The sequence below is a fragment of the Capra hircus genome, chromosome 22, assembly GCF_001704415.2.
Source record: "Capra hircus breed San Clemente chromosome 22, ASM170441v1, whole genome shotgun sequence".
In the NCBI taxonomy this organism is placed as follows: Eukaryota; Metazoa; Chordata; class Mammalia; order Artiodactyla; family Bovidae; genus Capra; species Capra hircus.
In genome coordinates, this window is record NC_030829.1 from 5,663,757 (window position 1) to 5,691,656 (window position 27,900).

Here is a 27,900-nt window from a genome sequence, read left to right on the forward strand (position 1 = left end):
CTCTGATGATCAGGTCAGATACATTTTCCCCATTTTCACTTATGGGAAACTTACACCCATGCTTTTCATTTCTGAGGTTAAGAGTCCTCTCCCAAAATGAGAGTTTCTTTAAGTCTCGACTTAACAGCCAACCATTTTCATTGCCCTATCATTATGAAATATTGACCGGGATTGTTTGTGATGCTGAAAATATATTTCCACCATTTTGGAAATTTAGTTGGGATTTCTCATAGAGTTAAACCCATACCCACAATGTGACTCTGAAATTCACACTCCTAATTATTTAGCCAAGGAAATAAAACCAGGCTCACAACAAGACTTGAATAAGCATGTCCAAAGCAGTTTTATTTATGACAGCCAAAAACACTATCCATCAGTAAGAAAATGGAATAGCAAATCGTGGTGTATTCATATAATAAATATTACTCAATAATTAGAAAGAATAAACTGCTATATGCATCAATCTGAATTAATCCTCCAAATACTATGTTAAAAAAAAATAGGGTATAGTTACTTTACAACATTTAGTTTCTGCTGTACAGCAAAGTGAATCAGCCACTTAAAGTGGAAGTCGCTCAGTCGTGTCTGACTCTTTGCAACCCCTATGGACTGCAGCCCACCAGGCTCCTCTGTCCATGGGGATTCTCCAGTCAAGAATACTGGAAGAGACAGCCATTCCCTTCTCCAGGGGATCTTCCCAACCCAAGGATGGAACCCAGGTCTCCCGCACTGCAGGCGGATTCTTTGCTGTCTGAGCCCCCAGGGAGGCATATCGCCCCCATCTTGGACCTCCTTCCCACCCACTCCCATCCCCCCTCCAGGTCATGACAGAGCACTGAGCTGAGCAGCATGTTATACAGCAGGTTCTCACTAGCTACCGACTTCGGGAGCTCATCTTCTGGTGTCCTATCTTTTTGCCTTTCATACTGTTCATGGGTTATTGGGGCAAGAATACCGTAGCGGTTTGCCGTTCCCTTCTCCAGTGGACCACGTTTTGTCAAACTCTCCACTACAATCTGTCCATCTTGGGTGGTTCTGCATGGCTTGACTCATAGCTTCACTGAGTTACACAAGACCGTGATCCATGTTAGTTATCACTTTGATTAGCTTTCTGTGACTGTGGTTTTCATTCTGGAGGCTGTGGAATTGCAGTTCTTTCTTCTTCTGTCTTCCCACTATCTGTTTTACACATTGTAGTGTATATATGTCAATCCCAATCTTCCATTTCACCCCACTTCCCCATCACAGAGCATCACACACTACACGCTAAGACAGTGACATTTTTAGCCAGGGCTGAGTTTCCTGCCAAGGGATATAATGGTATTGTCTGGACACATGTTTGGTTGTCACAGCTAAGTGGGAGCAGATCTAGGGGGTGGGAGTGAGGAGGAGGTGAGAGGGTGACAGTGGGCTGCTGACATCTTAAGGGGTGAGGTCAAAGATGCTGCTAAACATCATACAATACCCAGGACCACACCCCACAAATGGCGTGTACATTTGAGTTTGACCTCAAATGTCAGTAGTGTGGAGGTTGAGAAACTCTGATCTGAGACATAAAATCAAAATCCAAAATTTAAAAAAAATGCAAAAGAACAAGATCTTTTAGAAGGTGTAAGAGTTTTAGCCCCTTCGAGGATCACAGTCTTGTCACGGCCAAGGGGGTTTATGTAACTCAGTGAAGCTATGAGCCAGGCAGGGCCACCCAAGATGGGTGGATCACAGTGGAGAATTCTAACAACACGTGGTCCACTGGAGGAGGGAATGTCATACCACTCCAGTATTCTTGGCTCAAGAACCCCATGAACATGGGATCACAAAGAGTCGGAAATGACTTGGAGACTGAACAACAACAAAGAGTTTTCCAGTTGCCAGTGTGTGAGCACCCTACTGCCACTGCTCCAAGACTGATACAAAAGAATAAGGTCAAGTTCAAATTTGTAGTATACAAGCTCTCTCACCATCTTGTCATCCCTTTCTTATAATATGTAGTTGCAGAGACATTACTTTGCTGACTAAGGTCCGTCTAGTCAAGGCTATGGTTTTTCCTGTGGTCATGTATGGATGTGAGAGTTGGACTGTGAAGAAGGCTGAGCGCCGAAGAATTGATGCTTTTGAATTGTGGTGTTGGAGAAGACTCTTGAGGGTCCCTTGGACTGCAAGGAGATCCAACCAGTCCACTCTGAAGGAGATCAGCCCTGGGATTTCTTTGGAAGGAATGATGCTAAAGCTGAAGCTCCAGTACTTTCGCCACCTCATGCAAAGAGTTGACTCATTGGAAAAGACTCTGATGCTGGGAGGGATTGGGGGCAGGAGGAGAAGGGGACGACAGAGGATGAGATGGCTGGATGGCATCACGGACTCGATGGACGTGAGTCTGAGTGAACTCCGGGAGATTGTGACGGACAGGGAGGCCTGGCGTGCTGCGATTCATGGGGTCGCAAAGAGTCAGACACGACTGAGCAACTGAACTGAACTGAATTTTCGCAACCACTGAGACTTTCTCCTACGTTGGCCGAAACATTTCTGTGTTCGAGTCAAGGGTGACCTCTTTGAGGTAGATTTCATGTAATAGTTCTAATGGTTCTCATGAAGACAACCTTTGTTCTCCTTCCGTCACCCTTCAAGGAAAAATAATTACCAAGAGAATTCGAAGAACTTTCAGAAAACTCTGCTGATAATCTTTCCACAGATTAATCATACTACTTGGATACCTGGTTTCTTGGTCAGTGGGCGGCACTCTGGCTATTTCTTCAAGAAAATGTCACGTATGTATCGACAAATTCCCACCTTTCCAATTCTGACAAAAAGGAAAGAAATATGGCCTTTCCTAGCCTTCTGAAAGACAGTTCTAACTGGGAGAATCAGGAAAGTTGAAAGCCTTTATTTGTTGTACAATAATCTTTCAGACAAACCAGTAAACTCAATCTCCACCCAAAACAAGTTTGCCTGCCTTTCTCAAAGTGCACAAATACATTCATTCACACCTGCAAACATCCCTCCCCATCTCAACCACACTCAGAGACACACACAGGCGCACACACACATGCACAGTCCACATACATTTCCAGCCTTTAAAGTTTTTGAGTCAAACATTCTACAGAACAGATATATTTTCAGTCTTCCCTAAGTTAAAGGGGCAGCAAGGAACCCAGTTCGATTCAAATTCACTGTTGAAAACCTATTTCAAGCCCATTGATGTGGTAACCAAGCCACTGTTACAGTTTAGAGCTCTGCCCTGAAAAGATGAGTGGGTGGAATAAACCTCTGATAAGCATCAGGATTGTTCCTTTAGGCAGCAGGTTCCAATGTGAAGTATGAAGTCTGTGTTCTTTTACTTCCTTCAGATTTGCATTTTTCCATCAGAAAACTGAAACCAGTGTTTATCAGCTGCACCTTCAGCATATTAGATGGAAGAGACAAAGGCTGCAGATGAAAGCAACCTAGCATCCTGCCACAGATAAACATGACAGTCAATATTCACCCATGGAGGCTTCCCTGGTGGTCTAGTGATTGAGGGACATGGGTTCAGTTCCTGGTCCAGGATGATCCCACATGACTCAGGGCAAGTAAGCCTGTGAGCGGCAACTACTGAGCCCTTGTGTTGCAACTGCTGAAGCCCTCGAGGCTAGAACTTGCGCTTTGCAACAAGAGAAGCCACCTTATTGAGAAGCCCATGCACCACAACAAAGAACAGCTCCTGCTCACTGTGACTAGAGAATACCCACATGCGGCAACAAAGATCCAGCACAGCCAAAATAAATAAATAAATACAATGAAAAGAAAGAAACAGAACCAGCAGCATTAAAAAAAACCAAGATTGACCTATGACTTAGGGCCAAGATCACTTTTAAAACGTATACCCACAGAATGGTAAAAAATATTAAGAGCAGGAACCAAATCTAAGCTACCCTTATTTTTTTTTTTTTTTTTTTTGGCCTCACAGCTTGTGGCATCTTAGTTTCCCAACCAGAGACTGAACCCGCATCCACAGCAGTGTGGAGTCTTAACCACTGCACTGCCGGGAAATTCCCAAACCTAAGCTACCCTTTGTCAGTTACATATCGTGGCGGAATGTACTCAGTCACAGCTGTTTGCACAGAAAACAACCTCAATTCAAAGTGTGAGTTAGATATTAGACAATTAGGATGAGAGGGATACATTTGCAAAGGTCATCAACTCCAACTATGGAAAGACAGTGAAACCATTTATAAAGCAGTTACATATGTGCCCTGGGGGATGATGTCAAACTGTCTGATGGAGAGAATCTCATGGAATTCTTACAGTGACTGTGTAAGATAAGTTTTGGTATGGGAAAACAGATACTAAGAATTAGGATAACTTGGCTCAGAGCTTAAATTCAAACCCCTATTACTCTGACTCTAAAGCCATAAGCCTATTACTATGTCAGGAATCCACAGCAGAAATCTCACTAGGCATGGGGAGTTCAACCTGGTGTTTTGTGATGACCTAGAAGGGTGGGATGGGGTAGGGGGTGGGAGAGAGGTTCAAGAGGGAGGGGACATATGTGACCTTATGGCTGATTCACGACATTGTATGGCAGAAGCCAACACAATATTGGAAAGCAATTATTCTCCAATTAACAACAAATTTTAAAAAAGAAATCCAGATGAAAAGTATACATTCTGGAGCAGATATGTGTATCCTGACATGGCTATAACACATGAAAAAGGCATAAGAGCCTGTTTCATAAGGAAGACACTTCCAAAGGGAAACAACATTGGCAAATACCACCTCTTTTTATTTACATAACTGAATTTTGAATATTAGAATTAATCAAAGTGAATAGAGAGAGGAAATGGTAGACTTCATATGGAATTGACAATAGACTTCATGTTGTAGAGATAATATAATTGCATAGAAATTGAACCAGTTCCTAATTTTAATGGAATAGGTTTCATCAATGCTCTAGAAATCCAAGTACTATATGAGGGTGACATTTGTGGGAAAAGACACTTTTAGTGTTACATTTTAGTCACTGATAGCATATATCTACACCAACATTTTCCAAATTGTACTTCATGGACCTTTCCTCTTAAAATAGACTCCAGGATTCAAACCATTTGAAGAAACACTAGTTTAACAACACAGGGAATTTCTTGCTCTCCAAGAAAGAGGCAAAGTAGGCTAGGATGACCAAATGTCCTTGTCACTGGGAAGCTTGTTTCACTGAGCACGTAGCAGAGCATGGTTTTTATATGGAAAAATTTGGGAAATGTTTGTCTGTACACAGTTATGGGCTAAGAAAAAAGTTTGGAGGGAGTCGAGAATATGAAAGTTGAAACATTTCACTGTTCAATAACCTTCACAATTCATTAGCTTACTTTATTTTCCCACCTTCGGGCCTGAGAGGACCTGCCTCATCCTCAACAGCCATTAACATGAAATTCCCATTTCCTTCCACATCTGTGACTTTACTTCCTTGACCTTCATTAGAATGAAAAGCATTCAAACTCAGGACGATTGACCTTGCAATTACACGTGGCTTAATGTTTCCTTTTCCCCTCAAATTAAAGTAGCAGGCCATTTCTTCTACCTGATTTCATTTTAACAACTTCCTATTGATCTTTGGGGAGGTCCGAGGAAATCATGGGGAAAGGATTTGGAGCTCAGTTGGCAGAAGGGTCGATTTAAATCTGTTCATCATGATGGTTTGGGGGCAGGGTTTTTTAACATATATAACTTTAATTAATGTATTTGCTTTGGGCTGTGCTAGGTCTTCGTTGCTGCCCTGACATTTCTCTAGTTGCGGGGAATGCAGTCCACCCTCCAGTTGCTTCGCACTGTGGTGGCGTCCCTTCTGGCAGAGCATGGGCTCTAGGGCGCGTGGACTTCGGTAGCTGAGGCATGTGGGCTCACTGGTTGTGGCTCCCGGTCTCTAGAGCACAGGCTCAAGAGTTGTGGCTCACGGGCTTGGTTGCTCTGCGGTTTGTGGAATCTTCTGAGATCAGGGATCAAACCCGGGTCTCCTGCAACAGCAGGTGGATTCTTTACCACTGAGCCAGCCGGGAAGTTCTGGGGGCATGTTTTATGCGTGTGATTTGAGTTCGTGGATGCTGCTGCTGCTAAGTCACGTCAGTCGTGTCCGACTCTGTGCAACCCCATAGAAGGCAGCCCACCAGGCTCCCATCCCTGGGAGTCTCCAGGCAAGAATACTGGAGTGGACTGCCCCCCAAAGTGTCCAATAAGTGATTTGGGGCGACATAAGGTGGACAGATACAACATCGCTGAAGTAGTGCGTGCAGAGGTATGGAAAGACAGAATTTTGCCTTCGGATTCCTTTCCTCTCATCATAATCTTGAAAGGATTCTTTATCCTTCATGATGAATGTTGATAATTCTCAGAGAGCAGCTGGGAGTTGTTTTCTGCATTACACAGGCAAGATAATGAGCCTCATTTCAGAGTGGAAGTGTCCATACAATTGGGAGGTGGCCTATGAAGCCGCAGGGAAGCGCCACTTCCTGGAGATTCAGTCATGTCACCAAGCATGTTGATGCTGATTATGGAAACAAAATAGGTGAGAGAATCTGCACTGATTGCGCACCTACAGGATACTGGGCTCACTATGCCAACTGCCTCTCCAACATTAGAATTTTAATCCATGTCACAAGACTACAGAGTAAATAGCACTGACCTCACTTAGACCCAGAGGCAAAACAACGACCTGAGCTACCAAGCCGGGAGTGGCAGATTGCAATCTCTAAACTGTGTGATTCTGGAAGTCCACATTCCTCTAATGCAAAACACTGCCTTCAGTGAAAGGGGCAGGGGGTTTCACCCTCCATCTTATTTTATATATGATCAGACCAAGAGCGTTTTGGGCAGCCCCATCCTTTTCTTGATGCTGTAAGAAGAACACGATTTGAGAAATAAAACTATTCATTTTCTAAAAAGAAGCAACATGGCAAAAGTCAACTTCTCTTCAGCCCAGGTACCCAACAAAAGCAGAAGTCAGGGCCTAATATTTAGCCAAGGTCTTCAGTGGGCACCTCACATGTTAAGATACTGAGGATTCAGACATGAAATTAAATACTCCCAGCCTCAAATGCTCATAGCACAATGGGACCACACAGGGAAGTCTCCTTTTCCCAGAAAACACCAGTAGACTCAATTTGCAGTCATCTAAAGCCAGATGGCTTTTTTTTTCTTTTTGATTGACAGTAAGCACAAATGTAAAGTATGAAACTTAATAACTCTTACATATGCTTACCCATGTGTAACCACCACTTCAGTTGAGATGCAGATCCTTTCCAGCATCCCAGAAGGCTCCCTCATGCCCCTCCCAATCAGTACCATTCCCCAAAACAACCACTGGCCTTATTTCTAGCAGCACAGATTCATTTTGCTTATTTTTGAACTTCATATAATGAAGTCGCACTACACAAGCTCTCTTGAATCTGGCTGGCTTTACTCAGCATTCCATTTGATAGGGTCCTCCATACTGTTGCATATGGCAATGCCTTGTTTATTCCTATCGTTATGTGGTATGTAAATGTATCGCAATTCATTGAACGCTTATACTGTGAATGGGCATTTGGGTTATTTCCTGTTCGGGCTGTTATGAATAAAGATGATACGAACAGCCTTACACATGCTTTTAGTGGAATTGCTTAGGCTATAGGCTAAGCCTGTGTTTAATACACCTAAAGGCAATATTCCAAGAATATCTGTGCAAAGTCACTTTTAACCAGTGTGGACTCCTCTCAGCTCTGAAGGAGAGTTCCCATGCCTCCACATCCTCGCTCGCATTTGGCATGGTTAGTCCTTTTCATTTTAGCCATGCTAATGGGGAAGGAAATGGCAACCACTGCAGTGTTCTTGGAAGGGAAATCCCATGGACAGAGGAACCTGGTGGGCTGTAGTCCATGGGGTCACACAAGAGTGGGACATATCTCAGCATCCTGTTTGGAATAGGAATGAAAGAGTAGCTTTTGTCATTTAAATTTCCGTTTCCCAGTGATCTGACTATGGTAGGCACCTTTTCATAATCTTATTGTTTATTTGGAGTTCCTTTCTTGTGTAGTGCCTGCAATGAGTTTGATGCAGCTTGTGAAGGGCCAACTTGATTTCCAACTGCACCCTGCATAAGATTTACAAAAAGGAGGGCTTCCTTGGTGGTCTAGTGGCTAAGACTCCAGGCTCCCAATGCAAGGGGCTCAGGTTTGATCTCAGTCAGGGAACGAGATCCTACATACAACAATTAAGAGTTTGCAAGCCACACTGAAGATCAAAGATCCCACGTGCTGCAGTCAGATAAATACATGAATAATTTTTAAAAATCTAATGTTTAAAAAAAAAAGATTCACTAAAAAGCACTTTCTTTTCTTCTCTCCAGCCCTTCCCCTCTCTCCAGTCCCCCTGCCCCGTGCCCCGCCCCCTGCTTTCTCCTCCACACTTGCTCCCCCTCCCCACCCACCCACTGTGGAGAGCTTGTGTTAGCTGGAGATGGGAAACTGTATTTTAAGCTCAATGGGAAAACCCAATTTCATTTAGAAAGCTGAAAGAGATGATGACGCTTTGGAAGTGTTCATCTCTGGCTGCTTGTCTTCTACTCGGTGCCCATTTCACATCTCTATTACAGCTCTGTGATTTACCGTATTTCGTCAGGAAAGAGCCCAGCACACACTCTATCTCCCAGCATGCTAGAAATATGGCGTTACATATATTTAAAAAAACTAAATCACTGTGAGGCCTACAAAAGATAACCCAGGTATTGATTTCAACATGTCTTTTTGCAACATACCCCCTGCACTCTCCAGGGAACATAAAGTGACATAAAGCTTCCAGAAGGGCCACTCATCTATCTTCTCTTCTGCTGCCACCCTCAGCCACAGAGCCATTCCTTCCTGGGTGCTCCCTAGGGGTGAAGTCAAGGGGCAGGCTGGCTGAGGGAAGAAAGCTCTGGCTGCAGCAGATTGCTGCAGGCCGTCTGCAGACAGCGCTGTCTGATCTCCCTTTAGGCTATTTCTAAAAATAATAAGCCGTGGTTTCTCTTTCATATCACCTTTCTCCCACAGTGGAGAGTTCAAAGAGGTTCTAGCTTAATTCATTCACTCCTCAGCACCTTCCAAGGTACGGAAAAATTTGCTCTCCCAGGTTTTGAGGATTTTAGGGTCTGGGTGTAGGTATGTTCCAGGTTCTAGAGGAAAAACAAGCAAACAAACAAACAAAAAACACAGATGGAGATTAGCTTCCTAAAATCCATCATCACTGACCCACAGAGCTAGGAGACTTTGGAGCCCGAAGGAGCATCTAATAGGAACAACTATGTTCAACCTTGCTCAGGAGCCATACTAATCTCCATCGTTTCGGTTTCAGTATATGTGCTGCTGGAGTGAGCACTGAAGGCTACTATTTTCAGATGAAGAAGCTCAGACTCAAGGGGCCTGGGGGCTGCCTGAGGTCACACAGAGAAGAGGTTGGAGGTCCCGCCCAAGATCATAGAAACGCTTCCTGACTGAGAAGGGTAAGACCCAGTTTTCTGACTTTCAATCCAATGATCCAAGAGATTAAACATCAACAACATCAAGAAGAATGAGCCTGAGGAAGAGAAGGGGAACCATTTTCATCCTCAAGATTCCAAAGGCGTGAAACCAAAGTTTAGCTCAAGATTTTAGAGGAAATTTGCCTCTGGTAGGGTCAAACAGGGAATAAGCAGTGGGTTAGAACCCAGATCTGACTGATGCCAAAGTCCTCTCTGAACCACCCTCTCCCTACTGGAAGGTAAATATTTGAAGTGCTTTATAACGTTCTAAGAAAGGACTTGGGAATTTTCTTTAAAAGATGCCAGAAAACTAGACAAGTGGTTTAAGGGTGAAGTGGAACAGAAAACCTTTTTCTTTTCATTTCATACCATTTTTGCTGTTTGAATACTTGTTAACCATTATGCATTTATTACTGTCATTGTCTGAAAAATGAGGAGTGGTTGACATATTTTTAAGGATTTTCCTGAACTATCAAATGTCATTTAATTAAACAAAAAGAAAAAATTAAATTATTCTCCTTGCTCAGAATGTGTGCCCCCATTAGAGCATTATTTTATCTTCTTTCCACCCAGAGTCCTCTCACCCCATTTTCTCTGACTATATTTTTCATGTATCCTGTGGGTTTGTTACTTGACAATTATAGCTAAAAATATGCTTGCTTCTGCCCACTCCCAATTTATTACTTTTGTGAGCTCTCACTCCATACAATCTCTCATTATGAAGACTTAACGTAGGGCTTTATAGTCCTTGTTAACTCAAGAGACACTTACTGGTCACTTTCTGTATGCTGAGCAGCTGTGACCCTGCCAACCAAGAAGTCTGACCCTTGAGCAAAGTGCTACCATGGCATCAGGAGAATACAGAGGCAAGCTAAGATAAGCTCAGCTAAATTAATCAGCTAAGATAAGCTTAGAGGACAAAGAAAAGAAAGTGAGTCTGTGGAGAGAGGCAGGGAAGGGCAAATAGAAGTGACCTCTGGGACTTTCCTGGTGGCCCAGGGGCTAAGACTCTATTCTCCCAATGCAGGGGGCCTGGGTTCAATCCCTGGTCAGGGAACTAGATTCCACATGTCACAACCAAAGATCCTGTGTGCTGTGACAAAGACTGAAGATCTCACATGCCAAAACTGAGGCTTGGTACACCCAAATTAATAAAAATAGATGCTAAAAAAAAAAGTGACCTTGGACTTAGGTCTTAAAGGAGGCAATGAATTTTCCAGAAGTCAAAGAAGAAACAAGGTACTCCAGGTGTGTACAGGGGAAGGAGGTGGAGAAATTGACTCACCAGAATGTTCAAGGGCTGCTCCCTAGAAGGAACAAGGCAGTCAGGAATGGGAAAGCAGAGAATGCCAGCCCGGAGGCTGCGGGAGAAGGGGCATCACAGGGCAGCACAGAGCATGAAAACAGAAGCATAAAGAGAGGCCAGGCGAGGGGCAGGCGAGGGCATGAGGACGGAGAAAGGAGGCAGGGCTGCAGGATGTATCCACGGGGGTCCGGACAAATCCCAGCACCATCCTCCAAAAGGGAAATCTGTTACCGGCCCAGGGACGCCCCCTTTGGTGACAAACCCATATAAAGTCACTCAGGGATGTGATGCATATCAGGGGGAGAGAGGACACTTTGGTGGCACAAGGGGTAGTGATGGATGAGGGGACGTGGGAGCCTCTGGGGTGGTCAGCCTGTCCTGTTGGTTGTCCTGGGCAGGGGTGTTTGTCCTTTTCAGGCTGTTTGGTAGCTTCCGTGTTTATGTTTATTTTACGGTGTGAAAGGTGACAGACAGCTGAATTAAAGACGCGTCTCCCTTCTCGTGGCCTCGGGATGGAATGTGGGTGCAGGGGAGGTGAGGGCAAGCCTTGGCGGGCTTGGCCACGCCCCAGTCACACGCGTGCATGGTCTTCAGAAAGGCACTGAGGCAGAGAGGGGGGAGGGGGCCATAAAGAGGCCCAGACTCGTGACAGAGGAGGAGGGGCCGGGGGGAGCCTAAGGAGACCCAGGGAAAGTGGGTCTGTCCGAGCCAGCATCACAGCCTCCCGAAGCTCAGGTGACAGCAACGGGGCCCTGTGCTCAGGGGCAAGGAGTTCTGAACCACGGGAAGACTCAGCCCCTGCCCCCTCTCCCCACTTCAGCATCACCCGGGGGCACCTCCCCAACCCAGGGCTGGTCCTCTTTCCAAAAGGAAGCAGGAGACGAGAGCCACCCCATCTGATCTTCCTTTGCGGCTGGGACAGGGCGTCCGTTCCGGCTCTCTGGCTCAGAACCCTGGAGCTGCTGGCTGGGGGAGGGAGGTACACACAGTCCTGTGTGGGGAGACAGCGGACACCCCCATCCCCCAGAGGCTGCCCGAAGGGCACGGCTGGATTCAGAACACCCTTCCTGTTCTGCTCAGGATCCCACTTCCCTGCTTCATCCTGACCCTGCGGGGTCAGCACCACAGGGCAGGGAAATGAACACTTGCATCTTGGCGTCACACTGAGTGGACCCGAGGCGACCAGGGTCTCACCACTTAGGACTTCCCTCCGCAGCCCCCACCACACCCAGTCTCTCTGGTCTTCCCCTAGCGGTGAGGACACGCCTGGACCCAAGGGCTCATTTGTGGACTGAATGAAGTATTCTCTACCTGACTCAGGGTCTGGCACTTACTAGATACTCTGTTTATTGATTCTAGAGTTAGGTAGAATTCACGAGCAATTTTTTTAAAAGTCAGAATGAGATAACCTCCAGAAGTGATCAGCAACATCAAAGGGCGGGAAGGATGGGGAGGATCCAGAACTGTCAGATGACCTGGTGGGAAGGTGAAGTGGTCCCATGACCCTGGGAAGCTGGTCACCAAAATCTACCAAGGGTAGAACTCAGCACTTCCACCCCTAAGTGTCTATACACCCAACACAACACAGAGTACGCATCCTGAGAGATAAGATGGCCATTGTAGCATCTTTCATAGCAGCCAGAAGCTGGAAATTACCCACATATGCAGCATCCGCAGAACAGATACATAAACAGTGGTGTACACCCACAACGGACTGTTGCCCAGTTGTGAGGTTAAATAGATTCCGATTTGACTCAGCAACATTAATGAACCACCTGAGCCAAGGGCTGAGCTAAGGAAGCACACGCACGAAGGGGCACATCTCCAATGTCCACTTCTGCAGGTCTTTCAGGAAAACAGACAGAACTCCCTTGGAGGTTAGGAGTCAGGAAAGTTGTCACTCCTGGGGCTGACACAGTGGGTTGGTGATGGGAATGGGCAGGCCTGACATCTCTGGAGTTCTGGAAGATTCCATTTCTTGACCTGGGTGGTGGTTCCTAGGTGGTCTCTGGGTGTGTTTACTTCATGATAATTCAATAAGCTATACACCAGTTGCATGCGTGCATGTGAGCTAAGTTACTTCAATTGTGTCCAACTCTTTGCAACACCATGAACTGTAGCCCACCAGGCTCCTCTGTCCGTGGGATTCTCCAAGCAAGAATACTGGAGTGGGTTGCCATTTCCTCCTCCAGGGGATCTTCCTGACCCAGGGATTGAACCTGCCTCTCCTGTGGCTCCTGCATTGCAGGTGGATTCTTCACTGCTGAACCACCAGGGAAGCCCTATACACTCGTTACATGTATGTTTTTCTAAGGATGTTATATGTCAATTTTTTTAAAGGTTAAGAAGAAAAGAAGTGTAAAAAAATCAGGCCATTAAATCCTGGTGCACCCCAAGTTATAAACTCCATCCCATATAATCAACTATCCATCTTTTCTCAGTCTTCAGGAAGACTGCGTCTTGTCAGGAATAGCTGGCCATCACTGAGCACCAACTCTGTGTCAGCATGCTTCTCAGGGAGTTATATGCATTCATTTCTTTAAAATTCACTGGAAGGACTGACGCTGAAGCTGAAGCTCTAATCCTTTGGCCACCTAATGTGAAGAACTGACTTATTGGAAAAGACCCTGGTGCTGGGAAAGATGAAGGCAAAAGGAGAATGTGGTGGCAGAAGATGAGATGGTTAGATAGCATCCAACTCAATGGACGTGAATCTGAGCAAACTCCGGGAGATAGTGGAGCACAGGGGAGCCTGGCATGCTGCAGTCCGTGAGGTTTCAGAGTCGGGCACGAATCAGCAACTGAACAACAATGTCTTTAACTCTTGTAATGCTTTATGAGTACAATGACTTCTCTAGATTCTGGGTGGGGGCCCAGTTTATTCTTCTCACCCAAACAAAATTATTAACAGCACCCCACTCCCTCTTTTACTACCCAAAATGCCTGGGTTTAAAGGGCAAATTGCATAGCCATCCTGCCCATGAAGTAGGTCACATTATTCTCATCTTTTGTTTGTTTGTTTTAGCAACACAGAGATAAGTTTGGTAGTTTTCCCAAGGACACAGAGCTAATAAGTAGTAAAGTCAGAACTGAACCCAGAGTCTGGCTCCTCATCACTAGGATATATTGTCTTTTTGGTTCAAGTATCATTTTCCCTGAGATTCAGAAATTTCTTGATATCTACATTTTCTTCTGTTGCTACAGTTTTAACCTATTCTCTGTGGCCAGGGATTTCCTGAAAATAGGAGGAGAGCTGCCCATTTCCCACAGTGAGCCCCATGGCTGGTCCACCTCAAATACAGTGGCCTTTCCAGATGCCTGAAAAATGAGAGGAACTCATTTTCCTCCATTAAAAAATTTTTTTTCATCTTTTTTTTAAATGATATGAATATACTTCTTTTCACGTTTATATTTTGCCTCGCAAAATATATTTTCCAATGCTTTAGCTGTGTCTGTAAATCTGTTTCCCACTTTTCCATTCATTCATCCAGCAAATTACTCAATGAGCCCTGCTCTGTGTCAGGCAACTGCCAGCCTAACTGGCAACAAAATGGTCATAAACTAGATGGGGGCAGCCTGTGTTCCAAGGAGCCTGTGGTCCAGTAGGGACAATGACACTAAAGAACTGATGAGACGAACAGTTATCCGCTAGAACCACAATAAGGGCAGGGAAGGGTGTTCTGCAGGATTTGACCTGACGGGGTTAAACAGCAGCAAAGGCTCCTAGAGGGAATAACATTTGGGTCAAGTCCTAAAGGCTAATTATGGGCCCTGGCCTGGGAAAGGAAGCAGGGAAAGGATTCCAGGCAGAGGGAAAAGAACGAGCAGAGACTCTTGAGGATAGGAGTGTGGCCTGTCCAAGGAACCCAGGATCAGTCTGAGAGCCTGGAAAACCTTTAACATGTATTATTTGACCATTTGCCTTCATCTCCTCTGTCCTCATCTGTTCTTTGGAGAATGCAATAATCCACACACAAAGTGGACAACTGGATAAGTACAGCCTACGTAACTACCACCATACCTGTATCACAGCACAGAGGAGCATCGCCCCCAGAGAGGCAGGTATAACTGACAGGAGAAGTTGGATCTCACAGGACCTGAGACCAGCGAGTTCTCGCTCAGTGGGAAGCATTTGGACCCATCCAGCAGAGACGCCCAGCCCTGCCTGCCGGCGTGCTTCAGGTCCTGGCTTTCAAATCACTGTGCATTCCAGCTAAATGAGCAGGGAGGCCACCTGCACTCACCCACTGCACTCACCCACGTATCCCGAGAGCAAAGACTATTTTTAGAATGTTTTTGAGGACAGTTTTACAAATGAAAAGCCTACCCCCAAATGCCCTTGGTTACCAGAAACACATTGCCAACTGATCCACAGTGTGTCGGGAGCCCTGGATCACTGACCCCAGTGGCCAGATTCCCCTCTCCCCTTCTGGTCTATCACTGTGCTCAAAGACCATGATCCCCACAAACAAGGAGGGTAGGAACCCCCGCAGTTGGGTGATGTGATTCTGCAACTGTCTGATTCAGTGTCTAAGACTCTGGTATCTACTTGTCTTCATATTTGCATCTTTATTTACGAGTCTGTGTGCCTACCTTATTCTAAAAATGATTTAAAGAGGCTTATAAGGATAGAGAAAATAGAACAAGATTACAGAAAGAGGACATAAATTCAAACAAGGAGGAAAATAAAAGGAAGAACTAGTGGAGGGCCATAGAAATGATTCAGGAATGAGATTATTACAAAAATGCATTCTTAGAGTTCTGCACATTTGCTGCTGAGCTTTCTTTTTTTTAATCTTTTTTTAAATTTATCTACTTATTTATTTTTGGCTGCACTGGGTCTTGGATGTGGGGCATGAGTGCCTCAATGCTGTTCACAGGCTTTCTGAAGTTGCAAACAGTGGGGGCTACTCTCTAGCTGCGGTGGCTTCCCTGGTTACAGGACACCGGCTTTAGCACAGGCAGTCTTCAGCAGCTGCAGCTCACGGGCTCTAGAGGGAGGGCTCAGTGGTTCTGGCATGCAGTCTTAGTTGCCCCATAGCATGTGAGATTCCCGGACCAGGGATTGAACCCGTATCCCCTGCATTAGCAGGTGAATTCTTAACTACTGGACCACCAGGAAAGTCCCGGCTCCTGAGTTTTCTAACAGCCAATATTGTTGGAATTTGAGGGCACTAATTAATCAGATCCTTCTTTAGAAGATTCAGAGCTAATTAAACAAATAGAGCTGGGAGACAAAGCACTGTTTCTGTTTCATGCTGGAATACCTGGATTGGAAAGCTGGACTTGGGTCTGAGGTCCAAATAGCCTTTCCTTGAAGCATATTGACCAGGGTCCACTGCCCCAGATATAGTTGTGGACAAATGCCAACTTCCCCTCCCCAAGGAGCAGAACCTGCCTGGACCACCCGTGACCTGGAGAGGATGAGAACACCCTTGCCCTTGCCCTGAGGGTTGGCCCCAAGGGAGCACTGAGAGACGTCAGTGGCAGCCATGGTCCCAGCGTCATCAAATGGTTCAAATGTCTTCCATTGCAGGAAGGAGGTTATAAAAGGCAGAGAGAAGGATAAAAACAAATCTGCAGCCAGATTTTTCAGTCCTGTTCAAGAACACAGCTCTCTGCTGCTTTGACCTCACTAAACATCTGTTTTGCATGGCTCGTCGAATCTCTGTGTGCACACAGATAGCTCAAAGATTTTTGTTGAACTGTGGATTCGGATACGTGGGTCTGGGGTGGGGCTGAGATCCTGTATTTCAACAGCATCCAGGTGATGCCAATGCTGCTGGTCCACATCAAGAGCACCTAGAACCCGGGTCCCTGACCTGGGTCCACAAAGAATTCTTCAGCTCATGGAGTCTGTGAATTTGGACGATAAAAAATATGTGCATCTGCGTCTTCACTGTCTTCGAAACTTACCAATCCCAGGACTTCTGGTGGTCCTCTGAGCTTCCACTGCGTTGGGTATGGGTGGGGTCTCTGGTTGGGGAACTAAGAGCCTGCACAACCAAACTAAGGTCCTGTGCCTGTGTGGCACAACCAAAAAAAAGAGAAACTTATCATTCCCTTCTGTTATGAACATAGATAACAACTAGAGCCGTAGGAGGAGTACCTGTAATTTTGTCCCAAATAGAAACCTTAGGTCTCTTCAATATCCCTCCATCGCTCCAAATTTCCCTTTATGATCTTTCCAAATCCTACTGATGACTGGGAATTACAGTAGGATCAGGCCCACCGCTAGTTCTTATTGTTTCATAGGTTAATAAAGAGCTATGTACTTTATCATAACACAAATGAACACCCTAGGATAATTTTTAATATTCCAGTAGCCATATTTCAGTAAAAGTGGTTTCCTTTGTAATCCTATACATTTTTTTATGTGCAATTATTCCAGAAAACAAACAAGCAAACAAAAAATTTTATGCCAGAAAAAAGTTCATAGACATCCCCAGAATTCTAGAGGCACACGGTAATGTAAGAAACCCAGATCTCAGGACTTCCCTGGCAGTTCAGTGGTTATGATTCTGAGCTTCCACTGAAGAGGGCATGGTTTCGATTCCTGGTCAGAGAACTAAGATTCCACATGCCCTGTGGCGCAGCCAAAAAGAAAAAAAATCCTTGATTTGGAAGGAAGGTTCTACCAGAAGGGCCCCTCTCCAATGGTGCGTGCGTGTGCGTGCAGTTGCTCAGTTTCGTCTGACTCTTTGCAACCCCAAGGACTATAGCCTGCGAGGCTCCTCTGCCCATGGGATTCTCCAGGAAAGAATACTGGAGTGGGTAGCCATTCCCTTCTCCAGGGGATCTTCCTGACCCAGGGACTGAACCCACATCTCCTGCGTCTTCCGAATTGGCAGACGGATTCTTTACTGCTGCACCCCCTGGGGAACCCCCTCCCCCAGTGGTGGTGGCGACATATTCTTAGGACCGATTCTGAGCTGATAGCATGGATCCGAATCCTCCCTCCTACAAGGTGTAAGATACGTTTGCCTCGAGAGCATGTAATTCAAAATAGGATGTCAAAGAATTAAAGGAGGGGGGAATGGAATGAATTGGGAGATTGAGATAGACATATATACATTATTGATACTCTGTATAAAATAGATAACTAACGAGAACCTACTGTATAACACAGGGAACTCTACTCAATGCTCTGTGGTGACCTAAATGGGGAGGAAATCTAAAGAAGAGAGGATATACGTATATGTATAACCGACTCACTTTGCTGTACAGCAGAAAGTAACACAACATCGTAAAGCAACTATACTCTAAAAATTTTTTTAAACAATAATTAAGGAAGTTACTGTTTTCAAGGTGTAGGAACAATCCCTGGCTGAAAGTGGGTACCTTACAAGTGTTGGCTAAACAGAGCGTAGGAGTGCTATTTTCATCTCTCGAGCACTCACCAAGGAGACAAAAATGGAGACTGCACACTCCCTGCTCGTGTAGCCCACGAGTTCAGGAGAGAGGGCACGCCAGAAAACTGCACACACAGCTCAGCGAGTAGCTCCTGTCCAAGCAGAGCTGGAGGCTGTGCTTAACTGACATGCGCCCCTCGACCCTCACCTCAACCTCCAGTCCCAGAAGCCCAGTGACCCCGGGCTCCCCTCAAAACTCAGTTTAAAAACCACTGTTGCAAGCCATGCATAAGCTGGATTAATTCTGGATGGATCTGTTTTGTTGTTTAACAGCTTTACTGAAATATGAATGCAATACGACAAACTGCACATCAAGCGGACAAGTGGATAAGCACGCACCTATGCAGCTGGCACCACACTCAGAGGAGAAATGCAGCCAGCACACCCAGGGTTGCCTCGTCCCTCTGTAACCCTCTCTCATCCCTCTCTGCTCTTCCCCAGTTACCCACTCCTCCACCCCCATCCCCATCCCAGGGCAACCATTGGTTGGCTATTTAAATGAATTACAATGAAATGAAGTTAAAGGTCACCTCTCCTGGAGCGCTAGTCTTGCGTCAAGTGTTCAGTAGCCACGTGTGGTGTCATATTGGACGGTGCCGGGAGAGGACATTTCTGTCATCATGGTGCTCACTTGGACAGCACTGCTCTGAATACTGGGCCTTTTCCCTTTTGGAGCACTGGATAAAAGTGATCCAGATTTCTTCCGAGGCTCCCATTCCTTTTATGAAAGTTTCTTTTCTAAAGTGTATTTATTTACTTGTTGCTGCTCTGTGTCTTCCTTCCTGCGTGTGGGCTTTCTCTGGTTACGTGGAGCAGGAGCTACTGTCATTTTGCAAAGCACAGGCTCTAGGGTGTGTGGGCTCAGCTGCCCTGTGGCATGTAGGAGCTCAGCTCCCATGTCCCCTGCACTGGGGCAGACTGTTACCCAGCAGACCACCAGGGAAGTCCCCAGGCTCACATTTTAAAAGATTCATGCATGCTAAGTCCCTTCAGTCCGACTCTTTGCGACCCTATGGACTGTAGCCCTCCAGGCTCCTCTGTCCATGGGAGTCTCCAGGCAAGAATAACGCTGGAGTGGGTTGCTGTGTCCTCCTCCAGGGGATCTTCCTGACTCAGGGATAGAACCCAAGTCCCTTATGTCTCCTGCATGGACAGGAGGGTTCTTTACCACTAGTGCCACCTGGGAAGACCTTTTTAAAGATGTTTACAGCTAAAGATACATAGGGCTATTGGCAGCTTATTTAATGAAATGAATAATCACAGTGGCCCTATGAGGCAGGAACAGTGAATGTGCCCATTCTCTAAACGGGAAAACCAAGGCTCAGTGAGGTTAAACGGATGGGACAGCTGGGCCAGCCTCTACAATTTGCCCTTGCCCTTGCCCTTGCTTTATTTCTGAGCCAGCACACTTCAGTGATTAAGAGCACAGACTTAGGAGTCTGCCTGTACCGGGGTTCAGCCTGGCTCTACCACCAGCTGTGTGATCCTGGGCAAGTCATCAGTTAGCTTTGCTTCTGTGTCCTCCTCTGCAAAACAAAGATAAGGATAAAGCGTCCCCCTAGGGTTGTTGTGAGGATCAAATAAGTTAAAATATATAAAGCCTTTAGGAGGGTGCCTGGCACACAGGAGGGTCTCTATAAGTGTTTCCTATTTTAAACCCTGTTCCTCACTGCCATCCTGAACTCTTTTGTACAACACACCAGTTTCTCAGAAATAGAAGCACATACTCTGAATAACTGGCCATTTACTCATCCCATTATTCCCTCGCTTGATGTCCCCACGAAATTAAGTCCCCACAAAGCTCAAGGCTCTCTGGGGTCTGCACTGTCACACATAGTGATGAATGAGGTCCCTATGGCTTCCAACTTGATACTTCTGCTCAGACTTCCCCCCAGTGATCCGTAAGTCACTTTATTTCCTTTTTAAAGTACACACAAGGTGATTTGAGGAAACAGAAGCACAGAATCATTTTCCCACTTCACTGGTTTTTTGAAAGAGTTAAGTGGTGTTAGGTTCCTGATTTGTACCTATTCTTTTCCTATGTTTTTTTCTTCCCTTTGCCTCATATCCCAGCCAGAGCAAGAACATAGGTGCTTTCTCCAGGAAACTCAAATAACATATTATCACCATAAGAATCCTCATGCAAGAATCATTGCAAAAATCATTAAGTCTCAGTATAGAAGTCCATTAGAGGAAACTTCATTTGGGAAACATAGACTTTAACAGAAATGCAGATTTTGCAAACAAGAGACTGCCTTCTCTAACAGACAAGCCAGAAACACCCATTCACAAGGTTTTTTCTCCTTTAGCGAACAATTCTTGTTTCAGTCTCTATTCTCAGCTCCCTGCCTGCGTTCAACATTTGACTTCCAAGAAAAGACTTTCACTTGATGAAGATGGAAAACTGTGGTCCACCTCACTCCACTCTCCAGCAGTACCAGTGTCCCCAGTACAAATGCCCACTGGTCATGGGACTGAACTACGAGTCCTTCTGAACTCAAAACAACTCTGGACAGTTGACTGCAGCCGTGAAATTAAAAGACGCTTACTCCCTGGAAGAAAAGCTATGACAAACCTAGATGGTATATTAAAAAGCAGAGATAGCACTTTGCCGACCAGAAAAAGCTCTAACAACACGCATACACGTGCACAAACACACACACACACAAACATTTCTTCAGCTCACCTTCAGATGATGTCATTTACTTTCTAAAGTGACAAAATTTTTATCCAACCTAAAAGTGTTAAAAATTTCTTCCTAATTACTGAAACCAACATTTTTAAAACGGATAGAGTTTAGATTAGGAAACCATGAATCTATCCCATGAGCATGCAGAAGTTCTCCTTGGGTACATATTGATCCTTAGAAGCACAATTTTATTTTCTTGGACAATTAAAGGGAGATTATACCACTGGGTCTAAGAAGATGCTATCACTTCTCATCTCCTGGCATCCAGCCGATTGCTATCTCAATTTAAAACACCCTAAAGGTCAATGCTTATTTAGTTCCTTGCAATAATCTATTTTGCCATAACTTTGCTTTCCTATTTAATTCCCTTATGTACAGCAGCATTTTCCAACTCTAGTTTTGCAGAACAAGAGATCCATGAGGTGTTAATAAGTATCCCTAATGAAAAATAAATGGTTGTATAAGCAAATACATTTGGCAAAAGCTGGGCTGAAAACTTAAGGAGGTTTCTTTCATGCAGGACTTCTCAGAGCCTTGAATATGCTAATGTGTAGAGTGAACAGGATCAGAGACAGCAGTTTGTAATCTGCAGGTAATTTAACAACAATCCATGTTAGCTTTTATAATTATTAGCTACGACAAATTCGAGGCTTTAAATATACATGTTAAGAGTACCCTTCTTCCACAGACAGCTCTCTGGATTTTTTTTTTTCTTAAGTAAAACTTCAGTTTATTCACAAGTGGGACCTGATTAAAAGCTTTTGCACAGCAAAGGAAACTATAAGCAAGGTGAAAAGACAACCCTCAGAATGGGAGAAAATAATAGCAAATGAAACAATTGACAAAGGATTAATTTCCAAAATATATAAGCAACTCATACAACTCAATACCAGAAAAACAAACAACCCAATCAAAAAGTGAGAAAAAGACCTAAACAGACATTTCTCCAAAGAAGACATACAGAAGGCTAACAAACACATGAAAAGATGCTCAAAATCGCTCATTGTTTAGAGAAATGCAAATCAAAACTACAATGAGATTTCACCTCACACCAGTCAGAATGGCCATCATCAAAAAGTCTACAAACAATAAATGCTGGAGAGGGTGTGGAGAAAAGGGAACCCTCTTGCACTGTTGGCGGGAATGTAAATAGATACAGCCACTATGGATGACGGTATGGAAATTCCCTAAAAAATTAGGAATAAAACCACCATATGACCCAGCAATCCCACTCCTAGGCATATACCCTGAGGGAACCAAAACTGAAAAAGACACATGTATCCCATTGTTCACTGCAGCACTATTTACAATAGTCAGAACATGGAAGCAACCTAGATGTCCAGCGACGAATGGATGGAGAAGTTGTGGTACATATACACAATGGAATACTGCTAAGTCACTTCAGTCGTGTCCGACTCTGTGCGACCCCATAGATGGCAGCCCACCAGGCTCCCCCGTCCCTGGGATTCTCCTGGCAAGAACACTGGAGTGGGTTGCCATTTCCTTCTCCAGTGCATGGGAGTGAAAAGTGAAAGTGAAGTCGCTCAGTCGTATCTGACTCTCAGCGACCCCATGGACTGCAGCCTACCAGGCTCCTCCGTCCATAGCATTTTCCAGGCAAGAGTACTGGAGTGGGGTGCCATTGCCTTCTCCCCAATGGAATACTACTCAGCCATAGAAAGGAATCTATTTGAGTAAGTTCTAATGAGGGGGATGAACCTAGAGCCTATTATACAGAGTGAAGTAAATCAGAAAAAGATAAATATCATATACTAATGCATATATACAGAATCTAGAAAAAATGGTACTGAAGAATTTATCTGCAGGGCAGAAGTGGAGAAACAGACATAGAGAATAGACGTATGGACGTGGCGAGAGGGGAGGAGAGGGTGAGAAGTATGGAGAGAGTAACATGGAAGCTTACCATACATAAAACAGATAGCCAACAGGAATTTGCTGTATGTCTCAGGAAACTCAAACAGGGGCTCTGTATCAACCTAGAGGGGTGGGATTGGGAGGGAGATGGGAGGGAGGTTCAGAAGGGAGGGGAGATATGTGTCCCTGTGGCTGATTCATGTTCAGGTTTGACAGAAAACAACAAAATTCTGTAAAGCAATTATCCTTCAACTAAAAAAAAATAAACTTTAAAAAAATTGCTTATTTATCTCTTTACAATGCAGTACTCAAGAGACAAAGTGTTTCACATCATAGATTTCACTTCCAAATTCTCGGAATGTTCATTTCTTTGGCTATAAAGAGGGACTAGATGGGAAAGTCAGGTGATGTGTAGGTATCTAAACTAACATAAGAGTGGGTGGGGTGGGCAGCGCTAATGTCATCCTCCCAAGGATGGGCACAGGGGCCTGGTTAGCCCAAGCTGACTGTGTAGAACTGTTAACTGGAGCATGGAGCAGCCATCCTGTATGTTCGGGCTGTTGTGGGGTTCAGTCACCCCCACCACACAGGTACAGCAGCGCTTTTTGGTAGTCGCCCTTGGTGTCTTGCTGAATGTAGTATTACAGGGACTTGCCGAACTTTACTTGAAATCAGATCTTATTTTCAACATGTCCATGTCACTGCGGGGATTCTAATCAGGACCTTACCACGAGTGCCCTAGCCATTCATGGAGACGTACTGTCTGTCAGCAAAATACAGGGGCTTGTTCTGGAATGCACTGGACCAGATTCAAAAAACATTTTCCAGGTCACCTTTGACCTCCTTCTTGATGCTCTCCAGCATGTCACAAGGGCTGTAGCTCTGGTACCTTTCGAATACTTTCAGGAAGTGGCACCCCCTCCACTCAATCATGATGCTGGTACACTTGGGAACATTAGTTTCTTCCCTCTTCACGTCAGCATCATAGAGATAGCGGGAGTCCTGGTGGGTCAGTTCATAATCAACAACAGAGCCATTCTCTGCCCTTCAACCCTTTGTGAGGGCAACCATCAGCCTGTGGAAGTCACCAAATGTATTGGAAACGATGCCCATCTCCAGACCGGTCTTGTAGACTTCCGCGTAGACTCTGTTGATTTCCTGCAGCTCCTGGTTGGTCCTTGAGCAGACGATCTCAGTGAGAGAGTCCTCATCAACCCCCAGTCCCTTCATGGACGCTTTCAGCTCAGAAGCACCATACAGAGCAGGTGTTTTCAACAGGCCCAAAATCACTGCCTCCAGGCGGCAGAGACAAGGCTGACTTCAGTGCTGATGCAAGTTCCTTCTTGGCCCTTCGCTGGTAGGTGAAGGTGATATCCTGTCTCTGTTCACTGCTGCGGTTGGTCAGGATGTTGACAACAGTGACCTCATCCACACCTTTGGTCTTGATGGTTGTCTCAATGTTCAGAGCATCCCACTCAGCATGAAAGTTGGTGTACGCTTTGACTAACTCATGTGCACTCAGAGGTCTGAAGTGATCACCCACAAGGTGAGCTTGCGCAGAATTTCAAGAATGGTAGACATTTTGAAAGAAACTGGGCTGGGGGCAATGCCCTCGGTGTCCCCAGATGCAGAGTGTGCTCTCTAGATTTAACGTTCCATGAAGCATACTTTGGGGAAGGTTAACCCAGCTCACTCCCTATTGCTGTTTAATAAATATTTTATTCATGTCTGTGAGCAAAGAATTAAGGTAAAATACAGTGCAGTGTAAAAAAGCACAGTTATATGAAAGAACCTTACTCCAGGATTTACAATCTCCAAACAAAACTAGATCCTGAAAAAAATAAAAATAAAAACTAGATCCTGTTTGGATAGGAAGTCATTTATTCTGCCTCTCTCACCAGAACTAATGCTCCTATAGTTTTATATGGTCCCAGTGACTTTCTATCTACCTAAAACAGGATGCATCCACGCATGTGCACCATTTATTAAGAGAAAAACGTATGGGACATAGAGAAAATCCACAGGTTACTTTGATCAGTCATGAATTCACCCACTCATTCACTGAAATAAACACATGTGCACACACGTGTGCACGTGCGCACGCGCACACACACACACACACACACACACACACACACACACTGGGTTGGCCAAAAAGTTCATTCACCTTTTTCTATAAGACAATATGGAAAATCCCAAATGAACTTTCTGTCCAATCCTATATATATTATAGATATATGTAGGTATATTTACACAGACACCCATTTGTATCTGTGTCCATATGTGTATATGGACTTGTTATGTATCAAATAACAGGTCCTGGAGATAAAATTTTTAATTTAGTGTTCTAATTAATTTTAAATTAAATGTTGTAGGTCCTGGAAATAAAGTTTTTGATCAAATAGATTACTTCCTTGCCCTCCTGGAGTTTTACCTCCTAGTGGACAAGTGAGATACTCCATGGATAAATAAGGAAATATACAGTATGCTAGTGTAAGTGCACTGGAGAAAAGCCCATCAGGATGAGGGGCTCAGAGCGTGACAGAGTAGTAGGGGGAGGGTGTTATTTTAGGTCAAGGAGTTGGGAAGGCTTCATTGATAAGGTGATATTTGGACAGAGACCTGAAAGTAGCAAAGGACAGATCTTGCAGAGGGCCGGAAGGGCTTGACTGGTGAGTTTGAGTAACGATGAGTAGAATGTGGCCGCTGTGGAGCCAGCGGCAAGGAGAGTGATAAAGCTGCAAGAGGAGTGGGTGGGTCTGCAGCAATACAATGGACCTAGAGAAGACCACACTGAGCAAAGTCAGACAGAGAAAGACAAATATCATACGCTATCACTTATATGTAGACTCTAAAAAAAAAAAAAAACACAAATGAACAGAAAGAGAGTCACAGACTTGGAAAACAAACTTATGGTTACCACAGGGAAAAGGAGGGCTTCCCTGATGGCTCAGGCGTAAAGAGTCTGCCTGCAATGCAAGAGACCCGGGTTTGATTTCTGGGTCAGGTAGGTCCCCTGTAGAAGGGAATGGTTACACACTCCAGAATCCCATGGACAGAAGAGCCTAGTGGTCTACAGTCCTTGGGTCTCAAAGAGTCGGACACGAATGAGTGATTAACACACAAAGGGAAAAGGTGGGGGGAATAAATTAGGAACTTGGGATTAACATATGCACACTACTATATATAAAATAGGCAACCTACTTACTCTACAGCACAGGGAACCATCCTCGATATCTTGTAATAATCTATAATGGAAAAAATCTGGAAAAACTCACCTGAATCACTTTGCTGTATAACTGAAATTAACACAATATTGTAAATCAACTATACTCCACTAAAAATGAAGTAAAATTTAAAAATCAAAAGGGAGGAATGAGTTGAAGAAGCCTTATAGGTATTTGTCAAGACTTTGGCTTTTACTCTGGGGAACTGCCTCAGGATCTTGAGCAAAGATCAAGCTCCATTTTTCTTTCAAAGGATCACATTCTCTGCTTGACTGAGATGAAATATGATGGCCATGGAGGGCAGAGGTGGGAACCAGGGGCGCCATCTAGGTGCAAAGGACCATGGTGCCTAGGACCTTAGAAGTAGCGATGGACAGAGCTCCAGGAGTGAAGTTCTTTATGGGAGAAGGAACACCTGTCGGATTTCTCGTCACTCAACAGACCCCTCAGGAGCCTGGCTGATGTGTGGAGCAAGGCTCTATGTCTTTCTGAGACTGGGGTGTCCAGCCACCACGGTTAATCCTGCTCAGTGAGTAAATTACCTTGTTAGAAACCTGTCATCTTCTTCCTCTCCCAGAGATTCTTACAATCAAGATCTAAACTGAGATGTCTGGCAGATCACCATAGCTACAGGTGCCTGGCAACCAGGACTAGACTGATGGCCACTGATCTATGGGTTCCAGATTCTTCCCAGGGATGGAGTGCACTGAAAAGGGCATCCAAGTTCCTGAAATAGTCCAAAGCAGAGAGAAAACCATGCGGTCATTGTCTTGTTCTATCTGACTGGCCTTTGTCTCACAACAGACAAGGGGGCCAGCTCCCATCCCATCATGGGTTCACTCCAATAAGGGGTCATCCAAACTACTCTCACCAGAAGACGTGTAAGATTTAAAGGCAGAGACGAAGACACTAGTCATGAGAGCAGAGGAGATGAAGGCAATCAAACAAATACTTAACCGTTCAGTGTTGGGAAGGAGGGAGCAGAGAGGGAGCAGGACGGAGGGCAAGAGGGAGTCAAGGCTGGAAACTAGGAGCCTTGGGCCAGATTGGCCCACAGCCTTTTTTTTTTTTTTTCATAAATAATGTTTTATTAGAAAACAGCCATACTGTAATCGTTTACATATTTTCTAAGGCTGCTATCATGGTGTGATGACAGAATTGATTAGTTATTATCCACAAAACCTTTCAGCTTCCTGGGTGGTGCCAAAGTGGTAAAGAACCCACCTGCCAATGCCAGAGACTCAAGAGACATGGGTTCGATCCCTGGATCGGCAAGATCCCCTGAAGGAGCGCATGGCAACCATTCCAATATCCATGCCTGGAGAATCCCATGGACAGAGGGTCCTAGCAGGCTACAGTCTATAGGATTGCAAAGAGTCAGACATGACTGAAGTGACTTAGCATGCACATACGCACACAAAATTTTTAATATGTATTATTTGACCATTTGCCGAGAAAAACAAATTGTTCTCTTCTGGTCCAGCGGTTCCTAGGATGGGCTGGAGGACCTGGGCATCGTGTTCACCAGAGAGACTGGCTTGGTTCAAGGCACAGAACCATGGTGGGCCACGAGGCATGCTAAAGAAACAGTAACAACTTACAAAATTAGAGCCAACACCACTTTTATGATGAGGAGATATGCCACCGCTGCAGCTTCTTGTCTCAGCTGGCAAGGTACAGAAGAGTGTTTCCCCCTCAGGGCATACCCTGCACGTGGGGAGTCAAGACATGGTGGGCACAGAGACGGGGCAGGAGGAGGAGCAAGGCCCGAAAGGAGAACAGTTGATACATCAGGCCTTCAACGCTGTCTTCATCAGCTTCACTGCTGTGGACAGTGAGATTGTGTCCCACCCCCGAAAAATTTCACGTTGAATTCGTGCTGAAGCCCT

The 27,900-nt window shown here is 45.0% G+C and overlaps 1 pseudogene; it reads right to left on the reverse strand.

Annotated features, from left to right (window-relative positions):
* On the reverse strand, nt 23,354–24,368 carry LOC102169915 (annotated as a pseudogene).